Genomic DNA, 18,068 nt, shown 5'->3' with positions numbered 1-18,068 from the left:
TTAATGAATCATTTTTCTCTTTTGTCTCCTTCTCATCCTACCTTCCCCATCTATCCTTGCTGCCACTCCTGTGGGACTGAATATGATTGGCAAGGATTCCCTAGCACAGATGAAAGAATTAATTTTTCTAAAACCTTACTCATTCATGCATCAGCAGAGTAGAGTCTGCTGGCAAAGAGACCAGCATGTTGAAACACAGGGTGGGTGGTGAAGGAGACTGCCACCAAAGATCCCTTATTCTGAATATAGCTCAAACAAAGGACATTTTGACTGCTTAATCCAAACAAGCCACAAAACCCCTCCAACCTGGTTAAGAGAGTCAAAAGACACTACTTGATTAGGAAGGGAAAACCACACTGATGAATACACCGAGATCTTGGAAAATGGCATTATGGAGAATTGTGAATTGGTCTAAACCAACTGCTTTTCTGTCACAGGAATTTCTCTACAAAAAAACTTCTCTGTTTGAAACTTACCTTATAGAAGATGAAAACAGCAGCCCCAGAGCAGATACTTATTGGTATTACTCAAACAAATTCCCCTGGTCTTCACTGTTATGATCAGCATGGCTTACAGTTTAGGCTTTCACAAACACACTGAGCAGCTGAAGGTATGAAAGGAAATTTGTGGCTGTGGAGTATGTCTGAGAAACCCAAGATGGCTGCCAGGCTCTTTGGGACTGGGCAGGCTCTAGTACAGACACATCTGTGTCTGCCTAGCGACTATTTACTAGGGGTAGAATCAACCAGGACTGCAACAACCCCTGTTACAGTTAGGAAGACAATACACAAGGATACATGTCTTCAAACCACGTATCTGAGAACTCTGTGACTTAACCTAGCCTTCATCAAAAAGGAATGGGATAAATAATGTTTATGCAGTGATTTGGAACAGCATCTATTTCTCCAAGATGGCACACAGGTGAATATTTTCTTAAAAGAATGCTCCCATCAACTCAAGGAGGAGTTAAAAAATGAGTGAAAGAACAAGATGTCAGGAAGCAACTTCATGCTAAAAGGCTAAAGGCTAAAAGCAACTTTGTTGCATAGTTTGATAAAATATACCTACATAGTTCATTAAACCTTGAAAGTCTACAAGCAGTAACACCAGGCAAGAAGAGGTCCCCAACTTCAACATACAGAACCTAAAGCCACACCCTGGAGATTGTAAATACTTATTCTTCAGCAACCAAAAAAAGGCAAATAATTTCCAGGTACCAATAATTTAATTGAACATTACATGGTAAACCTACTATGGTGCCTGGGTATTTGATGTTCACTTTCTGTGACAGCAGTGAAATCTGGCAGCTGATACATAGTATCTGATGCCTAGGAAGATGCCTTACAACATGAACACTATCCTTACTTAAACTGTAACTTCTGATTGACTTATTAAAAGAGTGGGACTTGTGGGAAGTGGCACTTGTAAGAATTTAGATTTCCTTTATAAAAGAATTTTAAGTTATCTACCCAAGCAATCTTTGATCCAAATTTTTTAAGATTCTCTTTTTGATCTATGATGAAAACAGGGGTGATTTACTGTACAATGAAGTACCATGATCTACATTACCTTCCAGTACCAGAATTTGAGTTGCTTAATTAAATGTAACCATCTCTCTCAAGAATATACTACTGAAGACAGCTTTTGTATGTTTTCTCAAGAGTCCCTCTGAATGTCCCAAGAACGAATTTTATGTATTTCCAGAAAGACTTTGAGTACCACAATGAAACAGTCATCTATACAATAAGGAACTGACACCTAATATGAGAGCTGGCCTTTTAAAACTTGAGATTGAGTCAAATGTCCTGGAGAATATTCACCAAACCCCTAAATTCAATCTTAATTGTCATAAGTAGAAAAAATAATAACGTAATAGGCATGTTTGATTTCTTCATAAAGTTGGAAATATAAATTATTTTGTTGCCTGCATGCTGCTTCCAATGCACAAAACATAAAAAGAGAAGTTTTCTTCATGCATCTAATTTGTAGGCAAAATTACTACTGATCCTACAATAAAATAAAACAGCCACTAATACAACCTGATCATAAAAATCCTAATGGAGCCAAAAAAAGCCCAACCAAACGATAATATGGACTCTATATGAATTTTTCCTACTGCATGGTAAACCAAGCAATTCTACTAGTAACAACAAATGCAAAATCACATTAGTTAGAAAACCAAAAGAATTGGGTTCTATCCTGGAAAATGCCAACCTAAAGTGACTAAAGCAGTCACAACTGATGCACAAATGTACACATGCTCCCATATATTACAAAAAGAGTGACAGATATGACTCATGAAGGGTCCCTGGAAGAGTGTCTGTTCATCTGCACAAAGTACTTCACACATCTTCCAAACTCTAACCCAGTTCTCCAATTATTCAATATTCTTCAGAAGTGTTCCAGAAGTAGTAAAAAAGAGCCACAAAGACAGCATGAAGACAGAAGAAAATGCCTTGTGATTAGACAATGAAAAGAGTTCAAAGTTAATCAAGCCTATCAATATAGATACTGGAAGAAACTAAGTCTTCTCATAGCACAAAAAGAATACATAAAGATCTTCCAACTGAAAAAAATGCATATGAAATCCTCTTGAATAGAAAATGAAAGCTAACAAATTCTAATTAGAGTAGGAACACAAGCATGCAGGATAATGAGAAAAATTAACACTTGAATAAATTATTTGGGATGGGAATCTGAATTTGCTACTATCTTCAAATTAAAGTTAGTGCTACTCTGGAATTTACATTTCAGTAAAAACACAAGTTACTGAGTTTCATAAAGGCAGAATTTTGTGCATCTCAATACAAAGAGATCAAACACAGGTTCATATAAAAGCTCCATCCTATAATGTCTGTATACTTACTTTGCCTTGATGTCAATACTCTCCACTGTACTGGGTTTGACTAGGATAAAGTTCATTTTCTTCATAGTAGCTAGTGTGGGGCTGTGTTTTGGATTTGTGTTAACACAGGGATGTTTTTGTTATTGCTGAGCAGTGCTTTCATAGATTCAAGGCCTTTTTCACTCTTCACCTCACCAGGCAGGAGGCTGAGGGTGGACAAGGAGTGGGGAGGGGTCACAGCTGGGACAGCTGACCCCAGCTGACCACAGAAACATTCCATATTATATGGCATCATGCTCAGCATATAAAGCTGGGGGAAGAAGGAAAAAGGGGGAATGTTCGAAGTTACGGCATTTGTCTTTCCAAGTCACCGTTACCTGTGATGGAGCCCTGCTTTTCTGGAGATAACAGAACATGTGCCTGTCCACGGGAAGTGGGGAATGAATTCCTTATTTCGCTTTGCTTGCATGTGCGGCTTTTGCTTTACCTATTAAATTATCTTTATCTCAACCCACGAGTTTTCTCACTTCTACTCTTTCGATTCTCTTTCACATCCCACTGTGTGGGGAGGTAGAGAGTGGCTGTTTGGTGTTTAGTTGCCAGCGAGGTTAAACTATGACATTCATAAATCACAGAGTAACAGAGGAATATCTGATGTTTGCTCCCATTCCTGCCCCTCAGGCCAAAGCTAGAGGCCTGTGTGTTATTCCCATTTTCTACAACTGCCCCGGCAACTTTGGATTCTAGATTCCGCCTTCAACATCTGTTCTTGGTTTGATATTTCAGTGAGATCACATATGTATTTTGTTCACCTTTGCAAAAGCAGGAAAGATCCAAAATTATCCTTAGCTTCGGCATTTTTCACTTAGACCACAGTCTGATTTTTGTCTTCCACTACAAACACACCTGATTTTTTTTTGCAGCAGAACCATTTGTTTTTGTTTCTATTTCAGTTATATTGTATCTATTACTTCAGGCTCCCTCCAAAATGATATAAAGCCATGAACAAAAAGCCCCTTCTACACCAGTAGGTGAAATCCAATCACCTATTTAAATGTCTTTTAGTAACTCTCCTTTTACTGGCTACTTATCATGTTAAATTATTTTGCAATCAGGTAAGTTTTACAGCTTTGCTTCAGCATTACTATTTAAATTTTTATTCTGTCTGTCCTTTTGCTTATGCTCTGTTTTGATTTCTTTTGCCACCCATTTGTCATGCTGCCTTCCATGTAAAGCATCTTTCTGTTCACCAAGTTCTTCAGCATGTTTGCTTAAATATAATTTATATTAAAACCAAGCAACCATGCAATTCTGTAGCACAACATTCAGCTTTTCTGATGTTCCATTAGTATTTATTACTCACAATTTGTGGGGGATTAGAGGGGAATTCTTCATCAATTTATGAAGCACATACCATTACAAAGACTCAATGCATACATACAGTGGCAAGCAGTTAAACATCCAGAAGAAAAGCAGCCAGCAGGAATAATGGCAATAAAGAAATAATGGCTTAGGTTTGAAGAAGAGCCATTGTACACAGAACCGGTATTGACACTGGAGAGCAAGAAGCAGGTGGGTGGTCCCAGTGGTGCTGTGGGTGCAAAAATGAATATACACTACCTGCCAGATGCCTACTAGAGTAAAGGACCAATCTATGCAATTCTCTCAGGAACATCTGGATTGTGATAATGTAACATTGTAGCTTTTTGAGAGACAATTTTTAATTAGTACACACTACAGCTAAAGTTTCAGCATAGAATTAACAGTTTTATTAGAGCCTGTCTATAGCTACCTACAAAACAGAACTTAAAAAGATACCAAACAACTCTTTTGCAAACTTGAGATTTCAAAACTTTAAGTATATTTCTAAGTCAATTATCTTGAAAAATCCAGACATAAACCCATGGCACAGAAAACTTGGATCAGCTGTTACTGAGCTCTTCCCCACATTTTAAGTGGTACACACATTGCTTAGAAGCTGTTCTTGAAATAACTACATAAAATCTTGTATATGCATGAACAGACCTATTTAATATGGCAGAAAAATTAACCTAATAGTTGTTTTTCTGAATGCAGTGATGCTCAAAGTTTCAAAAATTCTCTATGTTCCAAGTTGGTTCATAGTTGGTAGAACTTAAAGAGACACTACAGAGTGGTGCAGTAATAGCAGGTATTACCAGAGAACCACACCAGAATTAAGTTAGGAAATGGCAATTAAAATAACTACAAGTTCAAGTTCCAACCCTGCCACAATACATGTACATATTTTTAAGCTGACTGGACACTTAAGAGCCTAGACAAAAAAGAGATACCATGTGCCAGGGGTTTATGTTAACACTGATAATAAAGATTATATTTCTGTATTTCCCAGCATTCCTATTTGTAAATTTGACTTACACTGATGACTGCATAAATTTTCTGCAAGTTCTGAACTTATTTTTCAAGTCATACCCCCACTATAAATATGCTCAGCAGCAAATAAAAAAAACTGGTACAGCTTTCAGAAACACATCAATTCTTATCCAATCCATGGAGCAATAAATGGATGGTAGCAGCATGATGATGAGCTTGTTAAATCAAAAGGGAATTCATCAATGTTATATCTTCAGTATTTATTTTCCCCAAGAAAAATCAAGTAAGTCAGTTTTCTAGAAAATTATGACTAAGTAATAGATACCATAGTAAAAAAAAAAGGGGAAAAAGTGATTGTGTGCTTCTTCTTGAATTAATTTTCAACCCTTTTTTTAATCTCAGGAAAGAAAAGTATCATTATTTGCTATTATAATTATTAGCATACAAACAAAGTAAGTGAAAACAAACATACCATATCTTTTCAGAGCTGCAGAATCTTGTTCTTTCAAATTCTATAATGGACTTCTACAGTTCTTGTACCTATAATGCAAAACATTACAATTCAGATCTTGCAGTATGCTTCATACCAATCTGAAGCTCAATACAACTTCAGGACAATACCTTCAAAAGTGCCTATTTGATTAGTCATGAGCCTGCAACTAAAGGAAACATAGAATCATAGAATATGTCAAGTCAGAAGGGACCTACAAGGATCATCGTACCCAGCTACCCACTCCTCACAGGACTGCCTAAAACTAAGCCATATAAAAACTAAATCACACTTTTCATAAAAACGCACAACAGAAAATAATTATTGTTAGATAAACTACAAAAACAAAGTTCATGCACATAGTATTCCCTATTATTTCCCCTGCAGTGATGCAATAGTTTTACAATTCCATTCATCCAGTTCATTACAAATACCAATTTCCTTTCTCCTTCCCGGCCCATATTTAGCTCTGTTTTTTTTTCTTTTCTTTAAGAACTGGCATTTATAATAAGAAGAAAAATGAACTCTCAAAAGAAGTCACAGATAGAACCAAATCTTTGTTCTGGGTGCATAAAATTGCTGGAGTTCAGTAAGCTTTTCTATAAATTCTTCATTTTCAGAGAAGTCATAATTAACAAGGGACTAAAACATACTTGAAATATTTTCAACAAACACCTAAAAGCACAGCCAGCTTTGAGAGAAAAAGTGACACAAACAGACACATAGGCACATAACTGAAGAAAGACAGGGGCTGTGGATTCCCCGTCAATGGGGGTGTTCAAAACCAAGGTGGATGGAGCTCTCAGTAACCTGGTCTACTGGAAGGCGTCCCTGCCCATGGACGGGGGTTGTAATTAGATTTTTCTTTAAGGTTCCCTACCAACTCAAACCATTCCCTGATACTATGAAATCTACTTACTACTTTTCAAAAAAGTTAGTAATTTGGCACAGAATATCACATTTTCAGTACTGTGAAGACTTAATACAGAATTTCTTGGTTTAAAACTTTACTAAGAGCAAACAAATCCAACACAGCTGATTTAGGCTGATCTCCAACATGGATCAGAGGTCCCACAAAGGAAAACCTGATCTGGTTACCTGAACAGTACATTCAGTTTTATCTTAAAAGATGTCAAACCAGCAAGAACTCATTTAGTGTCAAGGGCCCAATTCTTTATCAGGGAACTGAAACCCTGGACCAGTTTTACCACTAAAACTCTAAGCACTAACAACGTGAACACACTTCCTTGTATTGAAAAAAAATTCGTTATATAGGGCACCCTACATGTTTCATGAAAAAAGACTGCTATTTCAACAAACAGTTCTACTAATTATGTAGCTTTCTGTACAGTTAGGATTACTGTGCTAATGATACGCAACTGCATCAATAAAACTTTACTACCATTCAGAAGAAAAAGAAGAAAAATTTATCTGAACAGCATGAGACAATAACTGATGATTTTCTTGTTTGCAAGTAGCACTTCCACTCTGTATCAACAGCAGAAATCCAAAATACCTTATATTCTACTAAAGAATAATTATTCATTCACAGTGGTGCCATTAGACAAACTCAGTTAAAAGTATTCTGACAAATGCAACCAATATTGTCACACCTTATGTCATCGGACTTCCAGATTAAACTTCAATGTATGCATTTGTTCTGTACAGACATACAGCAGTGTTATCTGTATAAAATTCTCTCATTCTCCTCTAAGATACAGAAGCACATATTTTCAGTGTTCACAGAGTAGGAGAAGAGCACCAAGTACAGCACGAAAAAGCAGTGCAAATACATCTACCAGAGATCTTATGATTATTGTCCAGCAATAGAGACAAGAAAACAATGGTTCCCAACAGAACTGAAGCTATGGAGTAGTCTAGGACAGTACAACTGACAGAAGAAACAAGACCACAATGGAGGAGATGCAGACAGCTTATTTGCATAATAACACACAACAACAGAAGAGCAAATCCAACAACACAAAACTGAAGTTCCTGGACTTCCAGTTCTTCTTCAATCTCTCCTCACCAGCTACCACTGAGGCAGAACAGAGTTCAGCAGTCTACTAAGTCTAAAGTCTACATTCGCTCAAAGGCTACATGACCAACACAAAAGGAAGTAAGGCTCTGTAATGCTTGTCTAAAAGGAATGAAAATGATTTCATGAAGTCAGATGTACTTCAACATTCACCTTTAGTATACTTAATTAGCACTAAGCCACATCTGCCTAAAAAAAATGCAAATGGCAAATGTGACTAAAGGCTTGGTCAACATTATTGCTTCCATTCCACATTAAAAAAATCTTCATCTATCATGTGACCAGAGCCAAAAAAGCTGCTTGTTTACAACTATGTCAGATATTTTCAATTAAAAAAAGGAGGCTTCAAGGCAAACCGAATTATATTAACACAGACAGTAAAGCACTGAACTAACCACACTATAGCATATGTAATTACAAAATATTTAAGGAATTAATTATAAATTACAAAAAAAGCTTCACAACTCTTTTGTCTGGCTTGATAAAAGATATCATGAAATCATCTCTAACAGCTTAAATTATGTTTTCCACTTGGAGTTTGGGGTTGTTATGTTTATCTGGTTTTATCCAATAACTGTAACACAACAGGAATAGAAGAAAAAATTCTGAGAGCGCTACCCTAAAGAAATAATACCTAGTATTATAAATTTTCTGACACAATTTCAAATATTTAAGTTCAATTAAGAATAATTTTCTTCCACAACTAACATTCTTAACAGTAAACAAAAATCACATTAGCCAAGTAAAAAACAAATATTCACAAACATCCTTCTTTCAGTCAGATATTCAGGTTATAGGAATTGTGCAAATGGAGTATTTTTCACAGCCTTACTATGTAAAGGGCTCCATCTTTGCAAGCAAGAAATACCAGTGTCTCACAGAAGTGATACACACTCTCGGGAGCTCCCTTGTCCTTGAAATCTGATGGGATTTGCAGGTTGTGCGGACTCTTAAGTATGTATTTCTCTTGGCTACAATAAGCAAGTTTTGCTACACCAGCTGAAACACAAGGTGTTGCTACTCAGACAGTGTACACTAGTATACCTTGGACTTTCTAAAAACAAACTTGGGTTGTTTATACACATAGTAGAACACAATATTCATCACCAAGACTTTGGACAAGATATTTCACTATGAAAAAACAAGCAATCGTTATCTGAATATAGCTATACAAATACGAAAACCGAAAAATTGTATTGGAAACAAATTCTGAGGTAGTGACAGACCTCTTCAGTATTATCTAGCTTTGCAGAAGTTTTTGATTCCTTTTAAGAAAATGGCAAATACCACATTGTAAAATAAAGACACTTAAAGCATTAGTCAGCTCAAACACACAACTAACCATAATGCAAAAGAAAAACTCATCTACAACTGTGATAGCCTTTCTTCAAGTATTTTGACCTACGTCCTATTTGAGAAGTTCAGCTCCTTTAAGAGCCACTCCATCACCTGCTAACAGCCCAAGCCTGCTGAACTGCAGCTGCTCCAACCTGGGTCCCAGGGAGCATACCAGAGCAGGAGCACACGAGTAATGCCAGACCCTGGCTGCCTGGACAAGCCTGGCATCTCTCAGTGCCTTGCAAGCTTGGCAACACAATATAGATCACTCTTGTGCCTCCCCTGCACACAGCTCCTAAAGGTAAGGGAGAAGGTGTTTGTCATCCTGACATCCTCATTTCATCAATTTCTTTGGTGTAATCATTATCAAGGAAATATTAAAAAGTCCTAAAAGCAGTCTGACAAAGGAAGCAAAGAGCATGGTCTTCTCCATGAAGGAGATATGAACTAGCTTCACACCTAGAACTCTAGCTCGGTCAGAAGTCCTGTCAGTCCTCACACAACACCAGAATGAAAAGAAAACTATGTGGACTAATCATTGCCAGACCATTATGCAACAACCACCAAACCCAAAGAGGTTCTGTAATTTTCTGCTTGAGATCCTGTTGGATCCTATCGATACACAGGCCACCAAGATCAAATTTCCTTTGGGTTTCAAACCACTCTAAAGTTTTTGATACTTAAATTTTGTCTTTAGTTACTTAGGTCACAGCTTTGACATTTTGTCACGCAAGGAATGAACATGAAAGCACATGGAGGACGGGGAGATTTGAGATATGCCCTTTCACCAAGGGCAAGTCTTGCTGGACCAACCTGGTGACCTCCTATGATAGAGTGACTGCATCAGCGGACAAGGGAACAGCTACTGATGTCATCTATTTGGACTTCTGTAAAGCCTTTGACATGGTCCCCCACAACACCCTTCACCCTAAATCGGAGAGATAATGGATGGACTCTTTGGTGGATGAGGAACTGGTTGGATGGTTGCATACAGAAGGTAGCGGTTGAATGTTCAGATGGGCATCAATGACAAGAGGTATCCCTGAGGGGTCCATATTGAGACTGGTATTGTTTAGTATCTTCATCAATGATAGACAGTGGGACTAAATGCACCCTCAGGAAGCCGGCAAACAATACCAAGCTGTGTGGTGTGGCTGATATGCCTGAGGAATGGAATGTCATCCAGAAGGACCCGGACAAGATTGAGAAGTGGGCCCATGGGAGCCTCAGTCAATGAGGCTAACTGCAAGGTCCTGACCCTGGGAGGGGAAAACCCCTGGTATCAATACAGGCTAGACAACGAGGGAATTGGCAGCAGAAAGTAACTACAGAAGGACTTGCAGATCCTGGTTGTTGGAAGGCCAGCCTTGTCCCAGCAATGTGCGCTTGCAGACCAGAACGTATCCTCGGCTGCATCAAGAGCAGCATGGCTAGCAGGTTGAGGGAGACCAGTCTGCCCTTCTACTCCTCTGAGACCCCACCTGGAGTGCTGCATCCAGCTCTGGAGTCCTCAGCACACAACAGGCACGGACCTGTTGGAGCAAGTCCAGAGGAGGGCCACAAAAATGATCAGAGGGCTGGAGCAGCTCTCCTATGAAGAAAGGCTGAGAGAGTTGGCATTGTTCAGCCTAGAAAAGAGAAGGATCTGGAGACACCTGTCTGCTGCTGTTTAATACTGAAGAGGAGCTTACAAGACAGATGAGGACAAACTTTTTACAAGGGCCTGCTATGACAGGACAAGAGGTAATGGCTTTTAACTAAAAGACAGTAGATTAAGACTTGATATAAGAAAGTAATTTTTTACAATGAGGGTGGTAAAACACTGGAACAGATTGCCCAGGAGGAGATGCCCCATCCCTGGAAACATGCACCGTCAAGCTGGACGGGGCTCTGAGCAATCTGATCTATTTGAAAATGTCCCTGCTTATTGCAGAAGAATTTGGACTGGATAACATTTAAAGGTCCCTTCCAATCCAAACTATTCCAAGTTTTTGGAAAAAAAAATAATGCACTCCATACCAAGCAGTCAAGTGGTACATCAGTTCAAATTGTCTTTTATCCACCACCACTGTAATCCACCTCTGGGTGACAGTCCCACTTCTGTCATACTACATAAGATAAGCACGATTCTCAAAAGTAAATTATGTCAGTACACAGAGCATGTTTTTAAAGTTATTTGAATGGATGCAAACAGCAATGTTTTTCGATGAAAAGTACTGGGAGAGCTACAAACTGTGAATGCACTTTTCAAGCCACCAGATTAAAAAAAAAAAAGGAATTCAAAGCTCTGCTTTGCTAACTAGAAATTTCTCTTAAAAACCCCATACATACTTCTGTTCTAAGGAAATTCAAGTAGCTTCAAAAGAAGCAGATCACCCCTCTTACCTAAGACAGTGAAGTGAGGGTCCAGAAGGAAGCCACCCATTTAGTTCCACTCAGCTGAATAACTGCAGCTTCTCCTAATTCTTCACCACTCTGTAAAACATGGGTAAAGAACCATGCAGGACGGTAACGGAAAGAGTATCGGTAAAGACTGACTTCCACCCCCTTCCTCCATTCAGCAGTTTGCATAATACAGGGAAGCAGGCTCAACCTATTAAAGTAAGTAAGAAGTAGTTAATGCTTCCTTTAAGAGATTCATTCATAAGAGTATTTGTTAGACATAACTACAATAATATTTAATTTATAATGTAATTTTGCACCCAGTAAATTATTTTGTCAATAAGCTCTGTCCCTCCTAACCACAGGAAGGTGCAGCTATTCAAAAATAGCAATTTAAAGTGCTATTTAGTCAGATGTTACATTGTCAAACCTGAATCCTGGATCTCAACATTGTTTGATTTTCTTTTTCATATTCCTCCTATGAGGTTATTTTCCTGAAGAAATGTGTCACCAGCTGGTGTAGTTACTGAAGTATTGCTTCATTGCAAAATGTTACCTTTAGACTGTATTTGCTGACTTTGTGCTAACCAACCAGATGCATTACACACATTACTATTCCTATGAACCAGCTTTTTTCCAAACTTTTATTCATGGGCAACACAGGCTTATGAGGCCATCAGGCACTGCCTGTAAATACAAGAAGTTAATGTAGTAAATGTTAAGGTCAAAGTATTTAAGGTGACAAAATTAACTTCAAACATGAGATTTGCTCACTGCTGTTGTCTCTGGAACCAGTTGTTTAGCACAGCTTTATAGAACTTCTGTGAGGGGGGCAGATTTTTGTTTTTAGAAAGTAAGCAACATACTCTACATTTTTTCATTACAGACCCTGATAGCAAATGTATTACTCCCCTCCTTCCACGTACAAATCAGAATTTGATTAGTGACAGAAAACCTTTTAACACTGCTTCTCTATAAAATTCACAGCTACCTTAAATGCACTGGATACTTCAGAAAAATTGTAAAACACACCTCCTTTGTTTAAAAATCAATATCAATTCATTAATTAGAGTGAAGACTTGGCCCACACTACCAGAAAGGAAGATTGATGCTGGAAATGCCTACATACTTTATGAATTCTGTTCCCTTTCCCCTCAATTGCATGTTCTATTTTTAAGAATTAGTTGCTTTCATCTTCAGGTGTATGAGTACACTGGTGTGCGGAGGGAGAAAGACATTCCCTGCATTTAAAAGAAGATGAACTCTCTCTGGATACTCACTAAGTAAACTAAAACTAAAACTGAGGGGGGAAAAAAAAAATCTTTCCTGCACAGCAAAAATTAGGATGATGCATATTTACAAAAGCATAAAAACTAAATTAATTCCATGATAAGTGTCATATCATGTACTACACTAATTAGTGTTTATAGAAAATGTTGTATGTTTAAATGTGTTCACAATTAAACATGTTTAGGACTTAAAACTCAACTCAAAGATATTTCCGCCCCCATCGTTTATCTGGTTAAGTATAACCTGTGAATTCAGAGAACTAGTGAAGAATATATCAACAAAGAACATAATCATAATGAAACAAGCATGATTTTATACTGTGGTACACATGACATTTCATACTTTCAAAAGAGAAGTTAAAGGATATGAAAACGAACCTGTTTTATTTTCTCAAGTTGATTAAAACAATTGGGGACTCTAACAGGGACTCCAACAGGCTAAGAATATCCCTAGATATATTCAACATATACACACAGTTTTCAATTCCATCCACAAAAGAATCATCGTTCCCACATTTTTAAACAGCAGCAGCAATTAAAAAAAAGGAAAATACCAGAAGTCTTGTTTGCTAAAAAAAAGGATCAAACCTACACAGCTTTGGAGTTCTGAAGAGGACTTGGACTGAGAAATGTAGGCTTTAAAATACACTGCTGTGAAAAAGTTTCTGCTTTTTCAAGCCTGACTTTTTTTGCAAAGTCACAGAACCATGCCCTGAAATAGACCCAAACAAATGAAACATTTATTTTGGTATCTAGCTTGGTGCTTTTATTTCTATATTCTTGGGAGACACTCAGGACACTCTAATGAGGAGAAATAGCAAACACCTCTGATAAACAAAATGAACTCTTTAATTCCAGCAGGAAAGATGCTACATTAAATAGCAAACATTTAGGAAGGAATGGAAGGTCTTTGTAAAAGAGAGATGAAGCATCTGTAATATTGTACAGAAATAATTTCAATTAAAAGTATCAGCTCTGTAAATGTAAGTAGTGGACTAGGTTTTCTTTCACTATTTCTCTGTACTGAGTTGACAGAATGATACCGTTAGCAAGACAAGTCATAAGCACTACAAACTGCATCTATTTTAAAGGACAAACACATGTGATAGTTTTCTTTGCATATCCATATCAATTTAGCAATACACATTTCATACTTTCAACACACTCCAACTGAGTTTTGCCTTATTTTCAAATTTCTAAAAAGTACCTTCAACTGTTTCCACGATGAAAGGGCGCAGCATTATTCAGACCCAACATCTAAACCCAGCAGTTTGTGAGAACTATAAAAAGCCCATTTTCCAGCACTTTTCATTCTTATCAAGTAGTACACCTCTCACTATCTCCATCATTTCCCTCTCCCCCCCATCATAAGTGTCTAACAACACAGTACAACTCAGAGCACTGCTTTTCCCTTAGCAGGGAATCTCTCTAACTGGATGCTATTTGCATGAATTAGGAACTTAATCTTATCTTTTAGACCTCTCCCTTTCAAACCAGTCAACCAGACCAAAAAAAAAAAAAAAAAAAAAAAGGAAAAAGAAAAAACCAGCAATACAATCACGCAGGCCTTACTTTGTTAAGAAATCAAACTAAAATTGGGTACAATTTTCCACTGAGAAACTTTCTACTAGACATGCAAGAAGCATGGTAAAACCAGTCTGAGAAGCCGATTTCTCAAAGGGCCTCAGGTTTGCAGACTCCTACTAAGGCAGGTAAGTTTCCATACAGACAGAGGGACCATCCCTAAAGTGATGTGTAAGACACATGCTTAGTCCTAGAATTAGACCAACACATTACACAGAAGGAAACATAAACGAGTATTTTCTTTAACTAGAGAAAAAAGAAAAAGGATAACTACAAGCCTGTAAATTACAAGTTCTTGTCACTTAAAGGAGAATTGTGAAATATGTTTTGTTTCTTAAGCAGTAGTAACTTCTGAATGACCACAACACATCATCTGAGACATCTGATTTACAAATCAACAGTGAACTGTAACGTTCCTTAAGAGATCTTAATACTGCAGGTATGCTTAAAAACTAAAGCCCAGAAAGTCCTGCAGTCAGGAGCGACACATCACATGCATCAGCAAAACAGCCTGCTCAGGTTCAGATCCAACTCTTCACACTGGTAGAAGAAGAGGTGAAGGTAGCAGGAGCAAGTGAACAGACCTACTTTGTCTAACAGGCCTTGGCCACTAGTTAAGAGACCCTCGCAGCGCTTCCCATTCCGGCAGCCGGCCGCGCCGATGGCACTGAGCCGTCCCATGCCCACAGCAGCCCCGCAGAGCCATCACCGAACCAGGAAACTGAGGAAGGGGCAGGCTGGGTTCACCCAAGGTCGCCCAGCGAGCCCGGTCTCCCCGGGGGGACCGGGAGAAGCTCGGAGCCACCCGCCCGCCCGGCCTTCCCGGGGCGGCCCCGCACGCATGTGTCTCACGGCGAGGAAGGAGAGGACCCCCGGGGCCGCCGCCTTCCCCTCCCCGGCGCGGGGGAGCTGCCAGGGCCGCCTCCCTCCCCTTCAGGGCCAGCGAGAGCCGGGCGCCATCCCCGCTCCCGGCCCTGCGCAGCGCCCACACCGACCTGGGCACCTCGGTTGCTGCTCCCGGGCGCTCCCGCCGCCGCCGCCCGGGCTCATGCGGGGGCCGCGCCGCACTCGGGGCCGGGCCGCGGGCGAGGAGGAGGCGCCGCCGCCGCTACTGCTGCTGCCGGTGCCGCCGGAGCCGCGGCCTGGCGGGGCGGGGAAGGAGAGGCGGGCGGACGGGCCGGGCCGGGCGGGCGCGTCTCCTCCTCCTGCTCCTGTGTCGGCCGGGCCGCGCTCAGCGCGAGCCCCGCACCTCCATCTTGGGACAACGCGGATGTCGGCGCGGCGCAGGCTCGGGGCGCGCGGGAGGGAAGGAGAGAGGGAGGGAGGACCGGCCGTGTCCCGGCGTGCAGCGCGGGCGGGGGCGAGGCGAGGCGAGGCGAGGCGGCGGCGGCGCGCTACCCACCGCGGGCAACCATAGAGAGCTGCCGGGCCGCGCCTTCCGGCCGTGTGCACTCGGAAGAGGGGAGGCGAGGCGGCGCCTGCGCGCCCGCGCGCGCGAGGCGGGGGCCGCCATGATGGAAGAGGGCAGCGCGGGGCGGCGGGGTGGGGCGCGGGGCCGCGCGTGCGCTCGCGCAGGAGCCGGGGGGCGACCCGCGGGCGGGGCGGTGCGAGGGAAGAGACGAGTGGGTGTGGGATACGGCAGTACATACTCATGTACGCGTGTACACACATGTACGGATACGTATACACAAACACACGTATGCACACGGATACATGTATTCACACCTACAGATACATGTGTATTCACACACCTCTACACACATACGCGCACCCGTACGCACGCATCTGCCCAGACGCACGTACACGTGTAGATTGGCAGGTACACACGTACACACAGGTGCCCAGTTGCACACGCAGCCGTGGGGGCCGGCGGGCAGCCCAGGGACTGGTGGCACAGCAAGGAGCCATCGCTGCTGTGGGCAAGGAGAGTGGCCGCCACCACCTCTGAGTCCCTCGGCAGGTCCCCTCTGAGCCCCACCAGAGTCCAGCCTGTCCGGCAGGCCCCATGGCAGCCCGCCCAGGGTTTATCGGGTTTAATCTGGGCAGGGAGCCATGGCTGGCTGGCAGGAGGGAGCAGTGTTAGGGGAGCGGCCGGTGACCTCTGGAGGGGAGCCCATGCTGGAGCCATGTGTCGGCCAAGGCCTGAGAGGACGGGCAGTGCCAGGCCTGGCCAGCCCTGCCGTGTGTGCCCCCTCCCTGGCAAGGGAGGAGAGGACGGGGAGACCGAGAGCTGGGTGACCCATAGGTGGCAAAGCATGGCGACAGCCTTGCTGTCCCAGCCTGCAGCGGTGGGCAGAGAGCCACTACAGTGTAAATTTAGGTCATCAAATGCCTGGTGTTATTCAAAACTAGCACCCTGGGGGGCACAGAGGGCAGAGCTGGCTGGTGGGGCTGGAAGAGTCGGGGACTGGGACTCGGGGATGCAGCCCGAAGGGTGGGCGAGAAACCCTCTGGTCCTGTGCAGCCCTGCCTGACACCTGGCTCTCTCCTCTGCCTCACGCATAATTTTTCCATTGCCTCTTGGGTCATTCCTTTCCTTCCCCTACCTACACCCAGCCTATGCATTGCAAGTATGCTTTTTGTGTGATGTTAAAAGCACGAGTAAAAGTTGTGTTTTGGCAGGTGAATGTTAAAAGCAGTTTGATAAAATAAATTTAAAACTGGGCAATGCATGCAAAATTTTTCTTTCTTTGGATACTGGCTTCTTAAAGCTTTAAATATGTGGAGCTACAAGCACAGAGCAGGGGAAGGAATAAGTAGAGAAAAAAAAAAGGAAAATAGATCTAACTCTTTTCTACATTATCCCTTAATAAAGGCAATTAAATAGAGGTGCTTCTATCCTGGCAGATAGTATGCTTTTGTTTTGTTTTGTTTTGTTTTGTTTTTAAAAGTATAAACTAGAAATATGAGTAGTTCTCAAATGTTAGAATAAGCTGTTAAAACCATAAACACAAGTTCTCAAAAATATGATACTAAAGCCAGGCTCTGGGCTAGGAAATAGGTGCTTAAGAGGACATGTTTTTTGGCATAGTTTTGGAAGACCTATTGTGTTTGTTGCAGGGTAATAGCTGGTAAGACCAGGGGACTCAAATGGCATTATTACAAACCAGTGCAGAGTCCTGCTACTTACAGAGGACATGGTGGGCAGATGTATAATTGAAATATTAAGACTGAATGGAGTATTCTGGTACTTCAGTGTAGTCTGAAAGCAGGGTACATTGCTGTGCTCAGATGGACATTTGTAATCATCTAAAAATAATCACTGGCATGAACACAGCCTTCTGCATCTGGAAGCTCTCTCCCACACAGTAGCAAAACCTGCCAACTTTTGTGTATTAAAATTTCAAATTCAGGCCAAAGTGTAGTGTGCCATGAGCTTTCCTGTTACCTCAGAAGTAGTAATATTGAAAAAACTGCATCTGGAAGATGAACTGTCTTGCTACTTTTCCCTTGCTCTGTTGCAGAGCTCACATGTTGAGTCCTTATCTCCTTCTTGACTGTAAGGATGCTATGGGGAAGCGTGTCACAAGCTGAGTCCAAGTAAACAACATCTTATTCTCTCCTTTCCTGCAGAGCCTTCTTGTCTCAGGCTGGTCAGGCATTATTTGCTTTTGGTATATCCATGCTGGCTGTTCCCAGTCTGGAAGTTCTTGCTCTTACTGTGTCTGGAAATAATCTCCCAGACTTTCAGGTGAAGCTGCTCAGCCATATCCTCCTTGATCCCCATACCTCAGATCCTCCTTGCCTGCA

At 41.3% G+C, this 18,068-nt stretch overlaps 1 protein-coding gene across 6 annotated transcripts in view; it reads right to left on the bottom strand.

Annotated features, from left to right (window-relative positions):
- The window catches only part of UBE3A (ubiquitin protein ligase E3A), a 54,118-nt gene extending 38,437 nt beyond the window's left edge, over nucleotides 1-15,681 (bottom strand). For 3 of the 6 annotated variants that reach the window (XM_048325083.1, XM_048325043.1, XM_048325059.1), the window contains exons 1-3: nucleotides 15,314-15,681; nucleotides 11,449-11,656; nucleotides 5,670-5,737 (exon numbers count right to left, since the gene is read on the bottom strand). The gene's annotated coding sequence lies outside the window, so the exon portion shown is untranslated. The remainder of the gene's footprint in view (nucleotides 1-5,669; nucleotides 5,738-11,448; nucleotides 11,657-15,313) is intronic. The other 3 variants (XM_048325067.1, XM_048325074.1, XM_048325050.1) reach the window with 2 other exon arrangements.
- Nucleotides 15,682-18,068: the final 2,387 nt, after the last annotated feature.

Source organism: Corvus hawaiiensis, chromosome 2 (genome assembly GCF_020740725.1).
Source record: "Corvus hawaiiensis isolate bCorHaw1 chromosome 2, bCorHaw1.pri.cur, whole genome shotgun sequence".
Classification (NCBI taxonomy): domain Eukaryota; kingdom Metazoa; phylum Chordata; class Aves; order Passeriformes; family Corvidae; genus Corvus; species Corvus hawaiiensis.
The sequence above is the reverse complement of the archived record's forward strand: the minus strand, read 5'-3'. Positions and strand labels throughout refer to the sequence as shown.